The 19,190-nt window shown below is 38.9% G+C and overlaps 1 long non-coding RNA gene across 1 annotated transcript in view; it reads left to right on the top strand.

Moving 5' to 3' along the window:
- Positions 1-19,190, top strand: part of LOC120515043 — a 551,425-nt gene that overhangs the window by 437,981 nt on the left and 94,254 nt on the right. The window contains exon 4 of the long non-coding RNA XR_005630571.1: positions 3,810-3,887. This is a non-coding gene — a long non-coding RNA (uncharacterized LOC120515043). The remainder of the gene's footprint in view (positions 1-3,809; positions 3,888-19,190) is intronic.

Below are 19,190 nucleotides of genomic sequence, written 5' to 3'. Positions count from 1 at the left end.
CTGTCGAAAACAGTAAGAGAATAATTTAAAAATACTAGAGGGCTCCACCCCCTGCTCGCTTCGCTCGCCCACCCCCGGGTTTGGTTTACCGGATATACAATTTAAAGAGATTGTTATTTTCATGGGAATTGTTACATATGCATTATTTTCACTTTTACTTTAAAATCGTTGCAAAAACAATACTTGTCCTTTATTTCCAGTTCCGGGCGTGGTTAAATCACGCAGGACATATAATGCTGTTTGCATTGTGAGGGGTGGGGGTCTAAACGCATGCTAAGGAGATGCTGTCGGATCAGCTGCTGTCTTTCTGCTCCTGCTGATGGCGAGCTACCTGTTCTGTTTGTCACGCTGCTCGTCAATCATTTAAAAGCCTGTACAGCAGCTGTCCTTTTGCCACTTCGTGTCTCTGCCACTCGTGTTGTGAAGGGGGGGCTGAACGCATGATAAGGAGAAACGGTCAGATCATCTGCTGGCTTGTTGCTGCTGCTGGCGAGCTGCATGTTTTGTTTGTCGCTTGTCATTGTTTTAAGAGCTGGGAGCACATGAAGTGTGTCTGCCAACCGCATTCCAACAACTGCTAAGTTAGATGTCCGTGAACTTGTTTTAAATATCTCACTGTCTGGTCTTGCGTGATGTTAAAGTGTCTCTCGCGAGACGTCAAATTGTCTTCCAAGAAGATCATGTCTTTTCTCCAGTCTCCCCAACCCCAATATTTTTTTCATAATAGAGAGATTTGCTATCTCTTACTCTACTCACACTTTCAGCTACTCTCCTCGGTATTTGCGTGTGTGGGAACATCTCTTAACCAGCACTCCGTCTCTTGAGTGTGTTCCCATACAGCCTGCTCCTCAGACTCCATCGTTATTTTCCTGGCGTCTTTCTTGCATTCTGTCTGCTTTTATACTTACCCACTTTGAAAGTGACTCTCCGCATGCCTCCCATGCCGTTTTTGTCCTACTTATACTTGCATTTCCTCTTTCGTCTCGTCACCAAAGCCAAACTGACCAATCACACCAAAGCCAGTCTGCCCAATCACATTGCTCAGAGGGACTAGACACACAGACTTCAGTGTTTTATTCTATAACAGATAGATTTTGCTTCAAAGGTTGTATAGTTCAAATTTGTATTGAGTATAGTGGTTAGAAGTGCTGCCGTATATTAACAACAAAAGGTTAAATGGCGGCTCCAAACAACAAAGATTTCTTAAAGGTCATAAGTGAATAGTATTTTTGGGACAAAACCAAAAGAATTGACACAAAAAGTCCATAGATATTTTAAAAATCAGTGTGGCGCCTTAAAAACAAACCTGTGACGGGCCCACCTAGGGAGTGAACACTTTCATGTATTGCTTGGAACAGAATTTTAGTTGATTTGAAGCTTTTTCCTTGCCAGGTGGTCTGAGTGTTGCTACGGTTCCTTTTGTGGTTGTGACAGTCACTACTCTGGTTTGCTTCTGTTCTTTTCCTGCCTTTTTTCTTGTTATCCTCCTGGCATTTTTAAAACAGCACTAATAATAGTACTAATAATTCAGGAAATGAGACATACAAACCTGAAATCCCGTCTTTAGGGTCAACCAAAGTTCTGCTCACCAGAAAGATGAACAACAAAACCATACATTTAATATTAATAATATAATATAATAATATAATATAATAATTTAATAATAGTATATGGCAGTGCTGATGTGTGTTTATTCTGTTAATGTAATCCTGTTTTGTTGTATATTTATAGTGTTTGTTATACAGTGTTTTTCACAGTTTTTTTCTTTATGTTCTTTGCAATTTAGATTTAAGAAATGCAATTTATAAATAAAATTCCTTCTTCTTATTATTATTATTTTTATTATTATCTCAAAGATAGGATACCAAATGTTGCACACTACTATCTTAAATCATTTTTGGGATGTGATATCACATAGCACTACATGGACCATGTGACAGCAAATAGGATGGCAACAGTAAACAATATGACTGCATTCAAGTGTATGAAAATGGCAGTACCCATAAAAAAATTTAATTAGTAAATTGTGACAGACAATAAAAACAAAATAAAAATCAGTAAAAAATAGACAATTCTAATATATTTAAAGAGAGTCAGTAAAAAAGCAAAAGTGCAACAAAAAAAAAACACACACAAGTAGAACACAACTTCATCCGTAAAAGAGTGCCAGTTGTCTCGATAGATAGAAAAATGATTTATTGTAAGTCAGTGCTGCTTTAAGTGACAGCAGAGTAATTGTTATGTCCAGGCAACAGGATGAGAGAGTTTTGATCAAGCAAGTGAAGAGGGATCATGTCATATCTAGCACATTTACAGCAAAGGAACTTTTTTCTAGTATCATATAAAGATCCACCAGATGTCTATTCGTTATTCGTCTACATTTTGACTCAATGTAGTTGTCTATCCCTGCAATGACAGGCATTACCCCCGCTCCCCCATCAATTCCAAATTCTCAAAGGTCCAAATGTCCGTGCATTAATAACCACAATGAGTTTTATGCAGTTGGAATCCACTAGGGTTGCACAGCAAAAGGTGTTTACTACAACTGAGGATCTTTGTGGGTGAAGTGGTTGTGACAGTAGACACAACTTCATGGTGGCATCAAGGCTTTTCAGATCCTAGAAGAAAAATTGCAGCGCAGAACCCAAGCAAATAATGTGTTTAGATTTCAGCTAAAATCAAATCTGGAGCAACAAATACAGTGGGCTGTATGACTTTAAATGGATTTGGACTAAATCTTTACCTCTAGTGGGGACTGAAACCTAAAAACACCAGCATAAATGTAAATCATCAATGTGTTGTGAAATAAACCAGCGTTTCTCAACCTTTTAAGTATTTGCGATCCGAGTTTTCATAACAGTTTTAATTGCGCCCCCTAATGTTTTTTTGAAAGGAGCCCACTAATACCAATTTGTTCTTTTTTAATTAATGATATATCATAGATGCATATTTTATTATACCTACTTAACTTTTATCGACATTTATCTAACTCTATATTTATTTTTCTAGTATCAGAATGTAGTTTAACTTAATTTATTTTGGTTTCAATAGATGTATTTTTCATATTTTCGATTCTTGTTTTCTTTCTTTTACATCTTTGCACCCCCTTTTTGTTACTTTGCGCCCCCCTTGGGTGGCCCGTCCCACAGATTGAGAACCACTGAAATAAACTATGATAATGGCTGTCTAGGCTCCCTACCACTGCATGAGCCAGACTGTCTCGTCAATTTTTTTCCTGGTTGGAAATTATTGGATTCACAAAAGAAGAAAAACCTTAACATCATTTCTTCTTCTTATTTTTTAGTTTTCTTTTCTGCCTTTTGACTACGGATTACATCTCGTGTTTCTGGTTATGTGCAACCATTTTAGCTTTCTGTTCTTTGACTAGAAATCTGGGCTTTGTTCATTTAATTATTGTGAGTTCTGACTATTCTGTGATGTCTTCTTACTCTTTGCTCTCTCATAACTGATGCTGTCTTGTGCAAGAAGTACAGTAAAATTACCATTTCCATTAGGCAAAACCTAATACTCCCAAAATTATGTACGAGTTAAATTTAATTTAGTGTTTTTTCTCAACAACAATTTCAATTGTGACACTTCTATTTGTTGTAGTTTCCATGGCATGAAGTAACCTCCCTTTTTGTGCTTTAATGGTTAAAACCCAAAGTTCTACCAATGCATCTTCACCATTTTACTGCCAAGGGTTGACTAACCCACTTTTGAGTCAATCGTATCCAATCCAATGTCACTCAACACTGTCAGGATTGAATTTCTGTATGTATTTTAATCCGTAACCTTTGTTTTTACAGATTTTGGCAACTCATCGATGACCTTTTTACCTACAGCAATTTGAGTTTGGTTGCTAAGACACCATGTATCCGTAAGGGGTGAGTCTGATATGTATACATTTATCTTGAAGGGGCCGTCGTCATATGGTTTTGGCAGCCATCTTCCTTGAAGGGGAGCCACACACTCTGTATTCTGTGGACTTTTTTCGAAATAAAGAAAAGTCTTGTCAGTAAGGAATTTCTAGTAATTTGAAGAATTAAATTTTTGGTTTTTGGTTATGGATTTGGAGTAATATTCAAACGTTTGTTTTTGGACCTTCTTTGCCATGAATCTTACTACGTGTATCCAACTTCATTTAGAATTGATCGAAATACAATGGAATGAAGTGCCATGAGCATCCAGGATTGTGAACAGTAACCTGTTTATTCCTTTATCCAAAAGTATGGGACAGTATTAATGCGCAACACTTACACCAACTGCTCTCTGTTCCATCTTGAGCATCTATGCTTTTATTTTTCTATACTATACATTATATTATTATAAAAATTATATAATTTGTTATACTGTTACACAATTATAATATGCATTATTGAATTATTCTGCGGTGGGTTGACACCCTGCCCGGGATTGGTTCCTGCCTTGTGCCCTGTGTTGGCTGGGATTGGCTCCAGCAGACCCCCGTGACCCTGTGTTCGGATTCAGCGGGTTGGAAAATGGATGGATGGATGGATTATTGAATTATTATACAATAAATCATAATCCATTTCTTATTCCTTATTTTTATTCTCTTTGTTTCTCTGTCACTTCCATTTTATATATAAACGATAACATAGTAGAGCCAAACAAACAAACAAAACAAAAAAGCAAGACATGAGTTTTAAGAATATGAATAAAAAAGGAAATACAGTAATCCCTCCTCCAGGTGAAAATCCGCGAAGTAGAAACCATATGTTTGTATGGTTATTTTTATATATTTTAAGCCCTTATAAACTCTCCCACACTGTTAGCATTATTAGAGCCCTCTAGAAATGAAATAACACCCTTTAGTCAAATGTTTAAACTGTGCTCCATGACAAGACAGAGATGACAGTTCTTTCTCACAATTAAAAGAATGCAAACATATCTTCTCTTCAAACGAGTGCTGTCAGGAGCAGAGAATGTCAGAGAGATAGAGAGAGTGTGACAGAAAAAGAAACAATCAAAAAATCAATACGTGCTGTTGGGCTTTTAAGTATGAGCACCGCGATAAAGCAGCCGCAAACAAGGGAGCAATGTGAAGGTAATCTATCAGCATTTTTTAGAGTAGCCTCTGTATCTTCTAAACAAACAGCCCCTCTGCTCACACCCCCTCCGTCAGGAGCAGAGAACGTCAGAGAGAGAGAGCACACGAGATTAAAGCAAACAATCAAAAAATCAATACGTGCTTTTGGGCCACCGCGATAAAGCGGCATTTCTTAGAGGAGCGTCCATATCGTCTAGGCAAACAGCCTCTGTGCAAACAGCCCCTCTGCTCACACCCCCTCCGTCAGGCGCAGAGAATGTCAGAGAAAGACCGAGAAAAGCAAACAATCTGCTTGGGAAGTACATCGTATATCATTGAGGAGTTTTAGTTAATATGTAATACATGCACCGATTGGGTAGCTTCTAAGCCATCCGCCAATAGCGTCCCTTGTATGAAATCAACTGGGCAAACAAACTGAGGAAGCCTGTAATTTAAATGAAAAGACCCATTGTCCGCAGAAATTCACGAACCAGCGAAAAATCCGTGATATATATTTAGATATGCTTACATTTAAAATCCGCGATGGAGTGAAGCCGCGAAAGTCGAAGCGCGATATAGCGAGGGATCACTGTACTGTGAATTACTTTCATCCATAAAATACAACTTAATATACAAGATAAGGTATATACAAAATAATTCTATTCTTTCTAACATAAAAGTTCAATAAGCACTACATTTAAATTCCATATAGAACTGTAGGGCTTCCCAAGTACCGGGTGGCGCACGAAAAAACCGAACCATCTCCGATTCCAACGTTGACATACATTTCTTAGCCCGTACACAAAACGAAAGATATGCAATACAAAAATCCAATTGCATTGTTTGAGAACCACATGCAACAAAATATACACATTTTTCGTTGTCGTCGTCCTTCAGTTCTTGGACACAAGTCATTCTGTACGGTTTCATTTGTAGTGAGTGCAACACACGTTGACAAGACCTGCGCGAAACATTCGCTTATTGTGCCAATTTACGTGCCGATTTCCTAGTGGTTTCTGGTCATCCGTTCCTGAATATCTGCTACGACGCAGGTGTATGAATGGACGAGTCCAAATCCTTTTTGCAGTTTTTAACTGACCCAGTGTTACGCCACTTCTTCACCAACTCGTGAAAACTGCTCTTTGCTGGTAGGTTTACACCTGTGCAAAAATGTCTTGCATTTCCTTAAAAGAACCGGGAGACACATACGCCTCCACTATTCCAGTCCTCTGTTGCAGAGAATACATCTTCTGGATCTCTTTCACGCACATCTGTACCCACTGGCTCACAGCTTCCTTACTTATGCACAGTTGGGGCTGCTGACCCCATCGTGACAATGAGGCTCCACGATCGCGACGGCACCCGTCTGTATAATAGTTTGAGCCAGCCGATTGGCGACAGTTCGGTTTTTCGTGCACCACCCTGTATAACAAAACTTTCAAAAACACTTTAATATCAATTAAAATAATCTTAAATTTTTAACTCCAAAGGGAAATTGTAACTAATTGTACCTTCATACAAAAGTAGAAATGCGACAGCATTAATGCACAACACATACACCATATACCCTCCGCTCCAATGAAGGGAGTAACAATGGCGACAGGAATTAAAGTTATATCTCTCTCTTAAAACTTTGACTCATGCTAAAATAACAATGTACTGGACAAATATTACAGAGATACAATGAGCTTCCTCTTTTTACAACAACAAAAAAAAAAAAACTATATACAGATTGCAGAGTTTGTACAAGAACATTAACAAACATTACGTAGAGCCCAAAACACGTCTTACCACCTCAAGTATCCACTGTGCTCTGAGGGAAACCACAAAAGAGCTCAGGAGGTATGCAAGATGTGTCACATTAATAACGGCCCCACCAGAAAACCAGAAACACATTAGAAGAAACTTTGTACACCGCACTTCCGGTTCCGTAATTACTGTTTAAAGTTCACAAAATTTTGCGGAAGTTCACACTCCACAACAAAATAAAATATAATGGGACTAATTAAACTATTTAACATTGCCTTATGACACGGCTACATATGCACAATGACTTTTTTTTCCAATAACCCTTAAAATTCTCCACCAGCCGGGTTGCCTTGTCCTGAAAAAATTTCCAACCCATTGACAGCTGAAAACGCGAACAATAAATGATGTATATTCCCTTTAGACCATAAAACACAATATAAAATCAATTGAGGGTTTGAAGGCGATGATTTTTGTGATTGAAATTGATTTCATGCATGTTGTTAGACTGTTGGGAAAGTCTGGAAAAAAAATTAAAAATAGCGAACACTACTATCAAATTGAAAATTTTACGCACACAACAATTTTAAAAATAACAGAAAACCTGCATATCTGGCACCCTGTCTACCATGGGTCTCTTTTATGAAAAGATCAAAACATATCCAGCAAATGGGAACTCTCTTTATCAAATATATAAAACCACTTATAGTGACGTTACAAGAAAATTCAATTGATGATTTAACATTTCAGCACAGTGCAGATGAAACTGCTGGGACAGTCAATGCAGGACTTGAAGAGAGAAAGATGAAATATGCATCTAGAAAACTGGAATTATTATTTACTGCATCTAACATTTTATATGTTGTCAAACTGTTCAAATAATTTTGTACATGTACCTATTATTTTATTTCAAAGAGTTTGTGTTTGATATTCAGAATAAAATAGAAGCCTCAATTAACAGAAGAAAATGAAAGATGGACTCTTATAATATTGCTTTTATTTTTTTGTCAAAAATCATAGACTTGTAGCATTGAATAATGTGAAATCTGGTCTGATTTGTTACGTACTCAAAGGTTCAATTACCTATGGACATTACCAAAATAGGAGAAAATATGTGTCAAACGATAATCTTGTATCTGTTATATTACTTGAAAAAACATTAGTTAGTAGTCAAAATGACAAATTCTGTTCATTTGAAAATGGTAATAGCTGGTTTATTTTGTCATAAAAGATTCAATTAAAGTAACACACCAACTAAACATATTTTTTAAATGTTACTTACCCCATGTAGCTTGTAGTGACAGCTGGGAGAACATTGTTAATATTTTGTTTTCACGAAGAACAGATGTAACAAAGTTTCTGATAGAACAAATATCTACGGAGACCAACGCCTGACCCTAGTAAACACTATAAAAAATAAAAAGTGCCGTTATTCATATCACATAATCCACATGTTGCATCATCCAATTGTATGCTCACAACAGGCAAAACGTATGCCTTTTTGATAAAATATTGTTAAACTAGCTGTGCTAGCTGTCTAAAATGTGCTCAAATCTAAGTAATCAACATAGGCCTCGTGTTTCTGATTTTATACATTGGTAGATAGATAGATAGATAGATAGATAGATAGATAGATAGATAGATAGATAGATAGATAGATAGATAGATAGATAGATAGATAGATAGATAGATAGATAGATACTTTATTAATCCCAAGGGGAAATTCACACACAACATTGGTTGTTCATTTAGTCCAACCCTCATGACTGCCTTTTCCTCTTTGGCTAGAACCATCCATTTTCACCCCTTCCTCTCAGTGTTACTCATCAAACAGGCCACAATTATAATCAAAGTGTTTTGCTGGGAAAATGCAGCAATGGTCGCTACCACATTGGCCTGGTTTGGCCACTCTAGCTTACTCATGTCGGAGCTTTGGATTCCCAACATTTGCATCAATTTATTATTTTTTTTTTTCATTTATCAATTGCCCACCATGCACATTTATCAGTCATTAGCATTACAGCTATAAAACTCATTCATGTCGCCCAAGCAGATGCTACGCTGCTGTTGTGGTGGATAATGTCGGCTAACAGGATAGGTTGATAAGACAAGTTTTTTATTTTTAGATACTGGTATTTTTTTTTTAGCATTTTTAATTTTTTTCCCTTACTTCTACATGTTTTACATTTTTCTTCCTAACCCATACAACTAGACAGACACTCAGATACACATACAAACACCCAGACACGTCTTCTTTTATTGAGATGGATAAGCTGGTTTCTGTCTATCCAGCAGTTACTCACTGGCCCTCATGATAGACTTTTCTTCTTTGGCTTTTCATCCCGTCCTCTTGGTGTTACTCATCGAACTGGCCACTGTTGGACATATTTAGTGTTAATGTTTCTATCGAAATGTATTTTCTAATGCATCTACTATGGAATAAAACACTAAGGTCTGTGTGGCCAGTTCCTCAGAGCCATCTGATTGGTCAGTTTGGCTTTGTTAATGTGACAAAAGAAGAAGTACGAGTGTGAGATGCAACAGGAGGAGTAAAGGCGTAGGGCACACACTGAGAATTGCATTTAAACAAGGGAATTATAAAACTAGACAGAAGATGAGAAAGGTTGTCTCAAAAATTATGAGAAACTTTACAGGCTTTACAGGAACATACCTGAGAGACAGAGCACCAGTAAAGAGACGTTCACACATCCCAATACAGAAGAAATTGCACTGAAAGTACTGGTGGACAATAGATAGCAAATAATATTTAATTATTCTGTTTCCTGTCTTTGACAGATACTGTGGCTAGTAGAGTAGATAGATAGATAGATAGATAGATAGATAGATAGATAGATAGATAGATAGATAGATAGATAGATAGATAGATAACAACAACAACATATTTATATAGCACATTTTCATACAAACAGTAGCTCAAAGTGCTTTACATATTAAAGAATAGAAAAATGAAAGACACAATTATAAAACAAAATAAATCAACATTAACATCGAATAAGAGTAAGGTTCAATGGCCAGGGGGGACAGAAAAAACAAAAAAACTCCAGACGGCTGGAGAAAAAATAAAATAAAAATATAGATAAAGATAGATAGATAGATAGATACTTTAGTAGAATACATTGCAATTTTCATTCCAACAGATGGAGCATCTCAAGTATTAGCACAGCATTTACAAATCGAATACCAATTGGCATATAACAGATACACAAACACAGACACTTGTCCTTTTGTTAAAGCGGAAATCAGAGTATTGTATGCAGAGGAAACGCATTCAGATGGGATTGAACTTTTGAACTGAAGACAGGAGTCTTGACCAATGAACGGCTTTTATATTCAAAAGCTCAATCTCGTATAAACACACTTCTTTGTATACACTGCTCTGACTTTTATGGAAGTGAAAAGAGAAAATTGGCTAAAAATTTGGCATCAGGTGATTTTTTTACTTCCACCATTCAAATTATTTCATGGAGTTTTCTTTTGACGTCAAAACCAATTACTATCAGAGAGCTGAATTTGGATGAAAGTTTAAGCTTTAACAATTTCCCTTAAATTCTAAACTAAATTTGAATCATTCTCTATCATTCTCTAAAGATGCCGTTGAAATCAATAAACTCCATTTTCTTCAACAATTTCTACAAGTTTTTCTAAAACATTGCATTTAATTTGCCCGTGTTGCTTTATTAATTTACACCTAATGCAATCTAGTTAATGTACATTCATAAAAGGTATTTTTTGTTCAATCATTTTTGATATTCTTACAAATTACATTTCAGTCTTTCAGAAACAGGTAGAGAGGTAATCCAAGAAGGCGCCAGCCTGCTCTACGTTCATATTTTTTAAGAAGCTTTAAATACCAATTAACTGTCTTTTAGAAGCAGCATATTTTCTGAATAGTTTTCAAGGTGAATTCTGCATAGACTGGCCCTGTTTCTATCATCACATAAAAAGAAAGGTTTTCTCAAGGCCAGGCCGTTAAGCGTATCGATACTTGTCAATTTCAATTCATCTTTGGTTTCTAAGGTGATTTTATTTCAAAATAAGTTCACTTCACGTTACAGCAGGCTCCTCACTGTATTCACTGCTTCTGGAGCGGCAAGCGGCAGCTCAGTTTATCTGTAAAGTTTGTACTCACAGTGTTGGCACATATGTTTTCAAAAACTCAATTTTAATTTTCACATTTCGTAAGTATAATTATACTCTTATGGGTACTCCAGTGCCCAGGGAGGTTATGTGGATTGGTGAGAAAACATCCTTTTGGTGAGTTGGTGACCTGTACGTTTGTAGTGTGGGTCCAATGGCCTGGCGCTTGGGCTTTGGAAGCTTAGCCACAGCGATAGCAATTGACGTCCCACTTCTGACCCAGTGTGTGATGCTGAGCAAATCTCTGAATTTCAGATCTGCGTAAAAACAAATGCAAACAATTCTCATGTAATCTCATCCTATAAGCCACCAGTGAGCACCTAAAGAATTCACCCGTAAAGAAAGGGCACAGAAAAGAATGGTTTTAAGGGAGCATTGAAAGGAGCGCTTTTGTCAAAGGAATAGACCAAAAATACTGAGAATGAGATAGTTGGTTCAACAGCACCACCAGTTGAGAGGCGCACTGTGGAAAACTGATGCCAACAAAGTAGTGAGCGCCTGGACGGGCATTAAAGGTAGGTGCACATTGTTGTGGAGAAATTTCAGAAAAAACAAGCAGAGTCTTCAGAAAGGCAGTCAGAATTTAAGACTTTATTGCACAGCATAGAAAACAATGGCGGAGCACATAAATCCTGTCTGAATTCATGAAGTGAGCCCCAAGTGTCCAGAGCGCCCCAGATATATTACAGTTCATATCTCTAAATGCCCCCCTTCCAGACTAGGTTCCCAGCGTCTACTGTATGGAGGTTCCCGTGATGTTTTCCCCACTCAGCACCTTTACCCATAACAATCACCCGGTGCCCCAGAGACATCCCCATAACAGTATTCATCTCATAACAATATTTTTGCTGGCAGGGCATAATTGCCATCTGGCGATAAGCATCACCTGATCCCCTTCCTCTATTTTTAAGGCCTAAACCTGGGCTGTTAAGGTCATTGGCCTTTCAGTTGGTAATCAACTCCCAACTTAACAATTAAGTTGAGGAACAATTAAATTGAGATGAGGGGGCCCATGGATAAATTGCCTAATTAATAATTCAATAAATGATTACTTGTTGCACTAGCATCCTGTAAGGCTAAGGGTAACATAATAAGTGGCTGTGCCAGTGAGCGGTAGCACACAGCTGCACTGATAAGAGCTAAGCTACAAAACAACCTTGACATGACACAGCGCTTCACGCTTGAGAGAAAAGAAAAAAGACAAGCCTTTAAAAATTGCTTCTTTAAGTTCACTCATATGTGCTACTATATCTTATTAGTATTATCTATTATCACTTAGCTATATAAAGAAATATTGCAAATGCTACTGGGAAATATATATGTGCGTACTAATGTTAAAACCCATGCAAGCAGGCAGCAGCACTGTTAAGCCATGGCACACAGCTGCCCGATGTTCTGACAGAGGCCAGACTACTGCTTATGTCATGGCAAATGTTCTGAAACAAGTTCCCTAGCTTTCTATTGTCAACTCTTAAGTCCCTAAAGTGTTCAAAACTAACTAGTATCATAATACATTGTGTTTAATGTTATTGCCTAAGCTAATCAACTCTAATGCTTCTCTTCTAAATGCCATTTAATTGCTTATATATTTTATATACTAGTTAAGAGCTTCGTGGTGAAGCCTTTTCTGAGTTATGATTGTTGCTTGTCCACCGTGCCCCTCAGGTCGGCCTTCAGACTAACCTAGTCCTCATGTCATCTAAGGGAAGTTGCATGCACCCCACTACGTCCAAGGCATAATAGCCGCCAAGGTATGGCTAGGGGGAAGTAATTATTACAAGATTCCCATAGATTTTGGAACGCAGCCAGGGAGGCATTCATTGGTACCCAGCCAGGTGCTCAGCAATCAGTGGTCAAGAAGACCCATAATCAGGATACATTGTTATGGTATTATTCCTGTCCCAATCCTCTATATGATATGGTTAAGATCATAAAGGATGGTCAAATGGAATGAGCCTACTGCATATTTATCTTATTAAGACGGATGGATGCCAATTTCGATGTGAAACTTCTAAATGCTATTTAATTGCTTATATATTTTATATGCTAGTTAAGAGCTTCGTGGTGAAGCATATGCCGGGTTCAGTTGCCCGTCAACCGTGCCCATTAGGTCGGCCTTCGATCTAACCTCGCACCTCTGTCATCTAAGGGAAGTTGCATGGACCTCGTTGCGTCCCAAGCAGCATAGCCGCCCAGGTATGGCTTGAGGGAAGTAATCATAACAAGATTCCCGTAGATGTTAGGAACGCAGCCAGGGAGGCATTCAGAAGTACTCAGCCAGGGAGGCTTTCAGGAGCGAAACCCAGTCAGGAACTTGCTCAACAGTCAGCGGCCAAAAAGACCCATATCCAGGATACCCCAGAATGGCACTGTTCATGACCCAATCCTCTAGAGTGAGGAGGCAATTAAAGCTAAAAGAGTGGAGATATGCTAAGGAGAGAAGAATATAGAGATGAAAGAGTAAGTTGGTATTCTGCTCTTATCGATGTGTTGTCAATGTAACGAGAAATGGTATACTGTTCTTTTGTCGGGGAGAATTATTATTTAGATGTGAAACTTCTAAATGCTATTTAATTGCTTATATATTTTATATGCTAACTTAAGAGCTTACCCTTTACTCACACAGGAAAAGGCCTTACATGCAGTTTGTTTAGTCCAAGAAAAAAAGCTCAGATCCTGCCATTTTCAAAACAAAGCTTGCCTGTTTGCTTCCTCAGAGAGCATGATGACCTCGACTCGCAGCCTGACTCGCAGAAACTCAAAGACAAAGCAAGTACGAAGGACAGGAATGCAAGAGGCCTCTCTAACAAAACTAATGGTGTCTTTTTAAAGTTGTTTCAGGCCTAAACTTTTTATAGCAAAGAGCACAAAACTAATACCATTTTTGCCCGTGCACCACGCGCCCTCGTGTAAGACACGCAACCTAATTTTTATAAAGAAAATCTGGAAAATCGTTTTGCCCCATGTACGACATGCGTTGTGATTGTATAGTAAGCGTTTAGAGAGAGAGAGAGAGCAAGAAGAAGAAGTAAACATTACAGAATTACATTTCCTTGTGTATGACGCGCACCTGATTTTCTAATGCTGATTTTTGGGAAAAAATGTGCGAGTGGTACACGCGTATATACAGCAATAAAACTCATTGAACCCTAATCAAACTTCTCATCACATCAGCTAGCAGAAGTGTTTACCATCATATTCAACCTCCAATTACAGCAGGTTGCTGTTCCAGCATGCCTTAAGCCTTCCAGCATCATTAAAATCAGTAGAAAAGTGTTTAAATGATGGTCACCGAGTTGCTCTCATACCAATAATTTTCAAGAGCTTTGAGAGACTGGTGTTGTCACACATCAATTCCATCAACCCCCTCTCCAGATCTGGACCACCATCACTTTGTCTAACAGGCAAACCAATCTACAGAAGATGTGGTCTCAACTGCACTCCATATGCTTTTTACTGATCTTGAACAATTTAAACATGCACGTGAGGGTACTATTTGTGGACTTTAGCTCTACATTTAATACAATAATCCTCCACAGACCTGTGAATGAATTTGTCAAACCGGGATCTGGACACTTTTCTCTGTTCCTGAATCGTGGACATCCTATTGAAGATGAAGGTTGCTACCTCCAAATCCCACCTCTAGCAGCCACTGAAGTGACAAAGCAACAGGTGGACAAATCAGCGATGCCAGCAAAAAAACAACATTGGTACCTAAAATGTTAAATCTTCATTGCTCTCCATATGTTAAATCTAAAGTTTGTCTGTCTGTCCATTTTTCACGAGAGAACTACTTGAATTTAGATTGGGTTTTTTTCAATAATTTGTTTGAACATTCCAGTTTACTTTGCGATTTCTCTCATCGCGCTAAGTATTATAGTTCACTTACAGTACCGATTTATTTGCGCTAATCCAAGACAGAGGCACAGTGGGTCAAGTGGAGGGGGGCGTGGCATAGATCGTGTTTTTTTCTAGAATTTGCTTGAACATTTTGCGACTTCGCTCATCACACTAAGAATCATAGTTCACTTGCGGGAGCAATATATTTGAGCTAATCTAAGACAGAGGCTGTGGGCCGAGGGGAGGGGGAAGCATGCCGTCAGGAGTAGGGAGCCAGGCAGGGCCCTCCTCACTGCCCTGTTTCACTTCTATGCGGGCAGTGCCATGTGGGACAGCTAGTCATCTACAGTGCATCCGGAAAGTATTCACAGCGCATCGCTTTTTCCACATTTTGTTATGTTACAGCCTTATTCCAAAATTGATTAAATTCATTTTTTTCCTCAGAATTCTACACACAACACCCCATAATGACAACATGAAAAACGTTTACTTGAGATTTTGCAAATTTATTAAAAATAAAAAAACTGAGAAATCACATGTACATAAGTATTCACAGCCTTTGCCATGAAGCTCAGAATTGAGCTCAGGTGTATCCTGTTTCCCCTGATCATCCTTGAGATGTTTCTGCAGCTTAATAGGAGTCCACCTGTGGTAAATTCAGTTGATTGGACATGATTTGGAAAGGCACACACCTGTCTATATAAGGTCCCACAGTTGACAGTTTATGTCAGAGCACAAACCAAGCATGAAGACAAAGGAATTGTCTGTCGACCTCCGAGACAGGATTGTCTCGAGGCACAAATCTGGGGAAGGTTACAGAAAAATTTCTGCTGCTTTGAAGGTCCCAATAAGCACAGTGGCCTCCATCATCTGTAAGTGGAAGAAGTTCAAAACCACCAGGACTCTTCCTAGTGCTGGCCGGCCATCTAAACTGAGCGATCGGAGGAGAAGGGCCTTAGTCAGACAGGTGACCAAGAACCTGATTATCACTCTGTCAGAGCTCCAGAGGTCCTCTGTGGAGAGAGGAGAACCTTCCAAAAGGACAACCATCTCTGCAGCAATCCACCAATCAGGCCTGTATGGTAGAGCGGCCAGACAGAAGCCACTCCTTAGTAAAAGGCACATGGCAGCCCACCTGGAGTTTGCCAAAAGGCACCTGAAGGACTCTCAGACCATGAGAAACAAAATTCTCTGGTCTGATGAGACAAATATTGAACTCTTTGGTGTGAATGCCAGGCGTCATGTTTGGAGGAAACCAGGCACCGCTCATCACCAGGCCAATACCATCCCTACTGTGAAGCATGGTGGTGGCAGCATCATGCTGTGGGGATGTTTTTCAGCGGCAGGGACTGGGAGACTAGTCAGGATAAAGGGAAAGATGACTGCAGCAATGTACAGAGACATCCTGGATGAAAACCTGCTCCAGAGCGCTCTTGACCTCCGACTGGGGCGACGGTTCACCTTTCAGCAGGACAACGACCCTAAGCACACAGCCAAGATATCAAAGGAGTGGCTTCAGGACAACTCTGTGAATGTCCTTGAGTGGCCCAGCCAGAGCCCAGACTTGAATCTGATTGAACATCTCTGGAGAGATCTTAAAATGGCTGTGCACCGACACTTCCCATCCAACCTGATGGAGCTTGAGAGGTGCTGCAAAGAGGAATGGGCGAAACTGGCCAAGGATAGGTGTGCCAAGCTTGTGGCATCATATTCAAAAAGACATATGGCTGTTAACTGCTGCTAAAGGTGCATTGACAAAGTATTGAGCAAAGGCTGTGAATACTTATGTACATGTGATTCTCAGTTTTTTTATTTTTAATAAATACGCAAAAACCTCAAGTAAACTTTTTTCACATTGTCATTATGGGGTGTCGTGTGTAGAATTCTGAGGAAAAAAATGAATTTAATCCATTTTGGAATAAGGCTGTAACATAACAAAATGTGGAAAAAATGATGCGCTGTGAATACTTTCTGGATGCACTGTATATAATAAAACACTAAGGCCTGTATGTACAGTCTCGCTGAGGAATCTGATTGATCAGTTTGGCTTTGGTGATGTGACAATCGAGGAAATGCGAATGTGAGACGCACGAGGAGAAGTGAAGGCAGATAAGTCATGCAGAGAGATGGGAAATTTAAAACTGAACAGGAGACGAGAAAGGCACCTCGAGAGAATGACAGATACTGAGAAACATGCTTTATGGGATCATGCTCGAGAAAGGGAATGCTGGTTTAAGAGACGTTTACACACGCTAATACAGAAGAAAGGAGCTGAAGGTAAAACATAGGGGAAGAGACGGCAAATATTTTTAAATTATTCTATTACCTGTCTGGCTAGTGATCAATAAACAGCCATTTCAGAACAAAAACATTTTTAAAACATCAAAGTTAAAATGATGTGGTTGAAAGCCAATAATGAGAAAAACCAAAAGACAAACTAAAACGCTAAACTATTTGAACATATCCACAACCTTGGATAAAGACGGGACATCGGTTGCAACCTTTTATGCCGTTGCTCCAATGACATCAGGTGTTGTACGATGATGAAGAAGTGTATTTTTGCTTTGCACACTCCTCCACCATAACCTGTCATCTGTGGGGAAGGAGTGAAAGCTTTAGATTCGTCAAAAATTTCCATCTCCAGTTTTCAACGGATCTCGATGTTTTAGGGTCGCCTAATACTGAAGATGACGATCTGCTGATTAGTTTTTGAGCCAAATCGTGCAAGAGAAAGTGGCACTCTAGAAGAACCCTGAAATTAATTTTTGATAATATCTCGAGAATTATGACAAATACAATTATTCTGCAATTAATTATGAATTTTTCTCGTCAATTGCTATCATAATGAGCTATTTTATGAACAGAATGATCACCATCAGAGCGGTAAATAATTACTGAAATGTTACATTATAGTTTGGGTAACTTTGATTCCTATGGCGTAAAGCCTAATGACAATCACATCCGAATTTTTATTTATTTTTTTTTTCAATAATGCCAAAGAAATGTGACAAAACAAGAAACTAACACCCAAATTAAGAATTTCATGATCAAAAGCCACACAAAGAGAAAATGCCAAGAAAAAATGCAAAAGAAAGGTCAAGAAATTGTAGCCATAAAAGTTCCTGCCTTGTGTCAGACGCTAGTGGCTCTCCACGTCTTTGACGTGACAAAAATGACATCAGGAAACTGCTGGGTGAATGTATAGGTGCTGGGTGTCCTGGTGGTGCAGTGGCTATCAATGAAGAGTCACAGCACCAAACATCTGAATTCAGTTTTTAGCTCAGATCCCACAATCATTGAGGGTTTGCTGTGGTTTCCTGTGTGACTTTATATTATCCCAGTGCGTCTTTATATGTGAATCCCAACATGGGTTGGTTCCCTGACACTGAAATGCAGAATGAAAGTTCAAAAATGTGTCTATCTAAAAAGGAAGAGAGGAGATCATGAGTACTAATTGTGTAAAATGATCCTTTTAAAGTATCTGCTCTGTCATAATAATCTTTAAAATGAAATTACAAAATGATATCAAAGCATCAGCCGACTTCTTTTTTCATGAATTTTAACAATTGCTGAAAACTTTATATGGAGCAGGCTTTATGTGGAGTCATAATGACTAATTTAAAATACATTTTCCAAAAAAAAAAAAAATCATTAACAAAGTTATGACTTAATTTAAGTGACTACTGAATCATAAGATTTCTAGATTAGTGGTCTTTCAGAGCACTGGTGCTTTTGAAAAGCCGCTTAGGCCCACAGTGCATTAGGTTTATCTGTCATGATTGAGTGAGCTGTCTGCCAGGGGGGTGCTCAAGTTTAGCAGGACGCCATTACTGCATAAGGCTTTTTAACAACTGATGTTGAGAGGCCAGAATGGTCACATGAGGACACCTCAGGAATGGCATCAACAAAACAGGAGCTAAAGGGGTGGGGAGCATTGGGTTGCAAAACCTCAAACCAGACAAAACCTTTAATGCTTTATGGTCTCAGCTGGATCAAGGTAGACATTGGTCAACTGCCAGCTACTGATAGGCCCATCTGGGCTGCTCATCTATAGGGAACTGTCCACAAGTTTAGATAGATTTGTAAAATGTTAACGTTTACCCCCCCGGGTGGAATTGAAGAGTCGCACAGTGTGGTGGAGGAACGATCTCCTCAGTCTGTCAGTGGAGCAGGACGGTGACAGCAGTCTGTCGCTGAAGCTGCTCCTCTGTCTGGAGATGATCCTGTTCAGTGGATTCTCCATGATTGACAGCAGCCTGCTCAGTGCCCGTCACTCTGCCACAGATATCAAACTGTCCAGCTCCATGCCTATAATAGAGCCTGCCTTCCTCACCAGTTTGTCCAGGCGTGAGGCGTCCCTCTTCTTTATGCTGCATCCCCAACACACCACCGCGTA

The sequence above is a fragment of the Polypterus senegalus genome, chromosome 14 (assembly GCF_016835505.1).
Source record: "Polypterus senegalus isolate Bchr_013 chromosome 14, ASM1683550v1, whole genome shotgun sequence".
NCBI classification, from domain to species: Eukaryota; Metazoa; Chordata; class Cladistia; order Polypteriformes; family Polypteridae; genus Polypterus; species Polypterus senegalus.
Note: the sequence above shows the minus strand (reverse complement) of the source record. Positions and strands in the feature narration are given on the sequence as shown.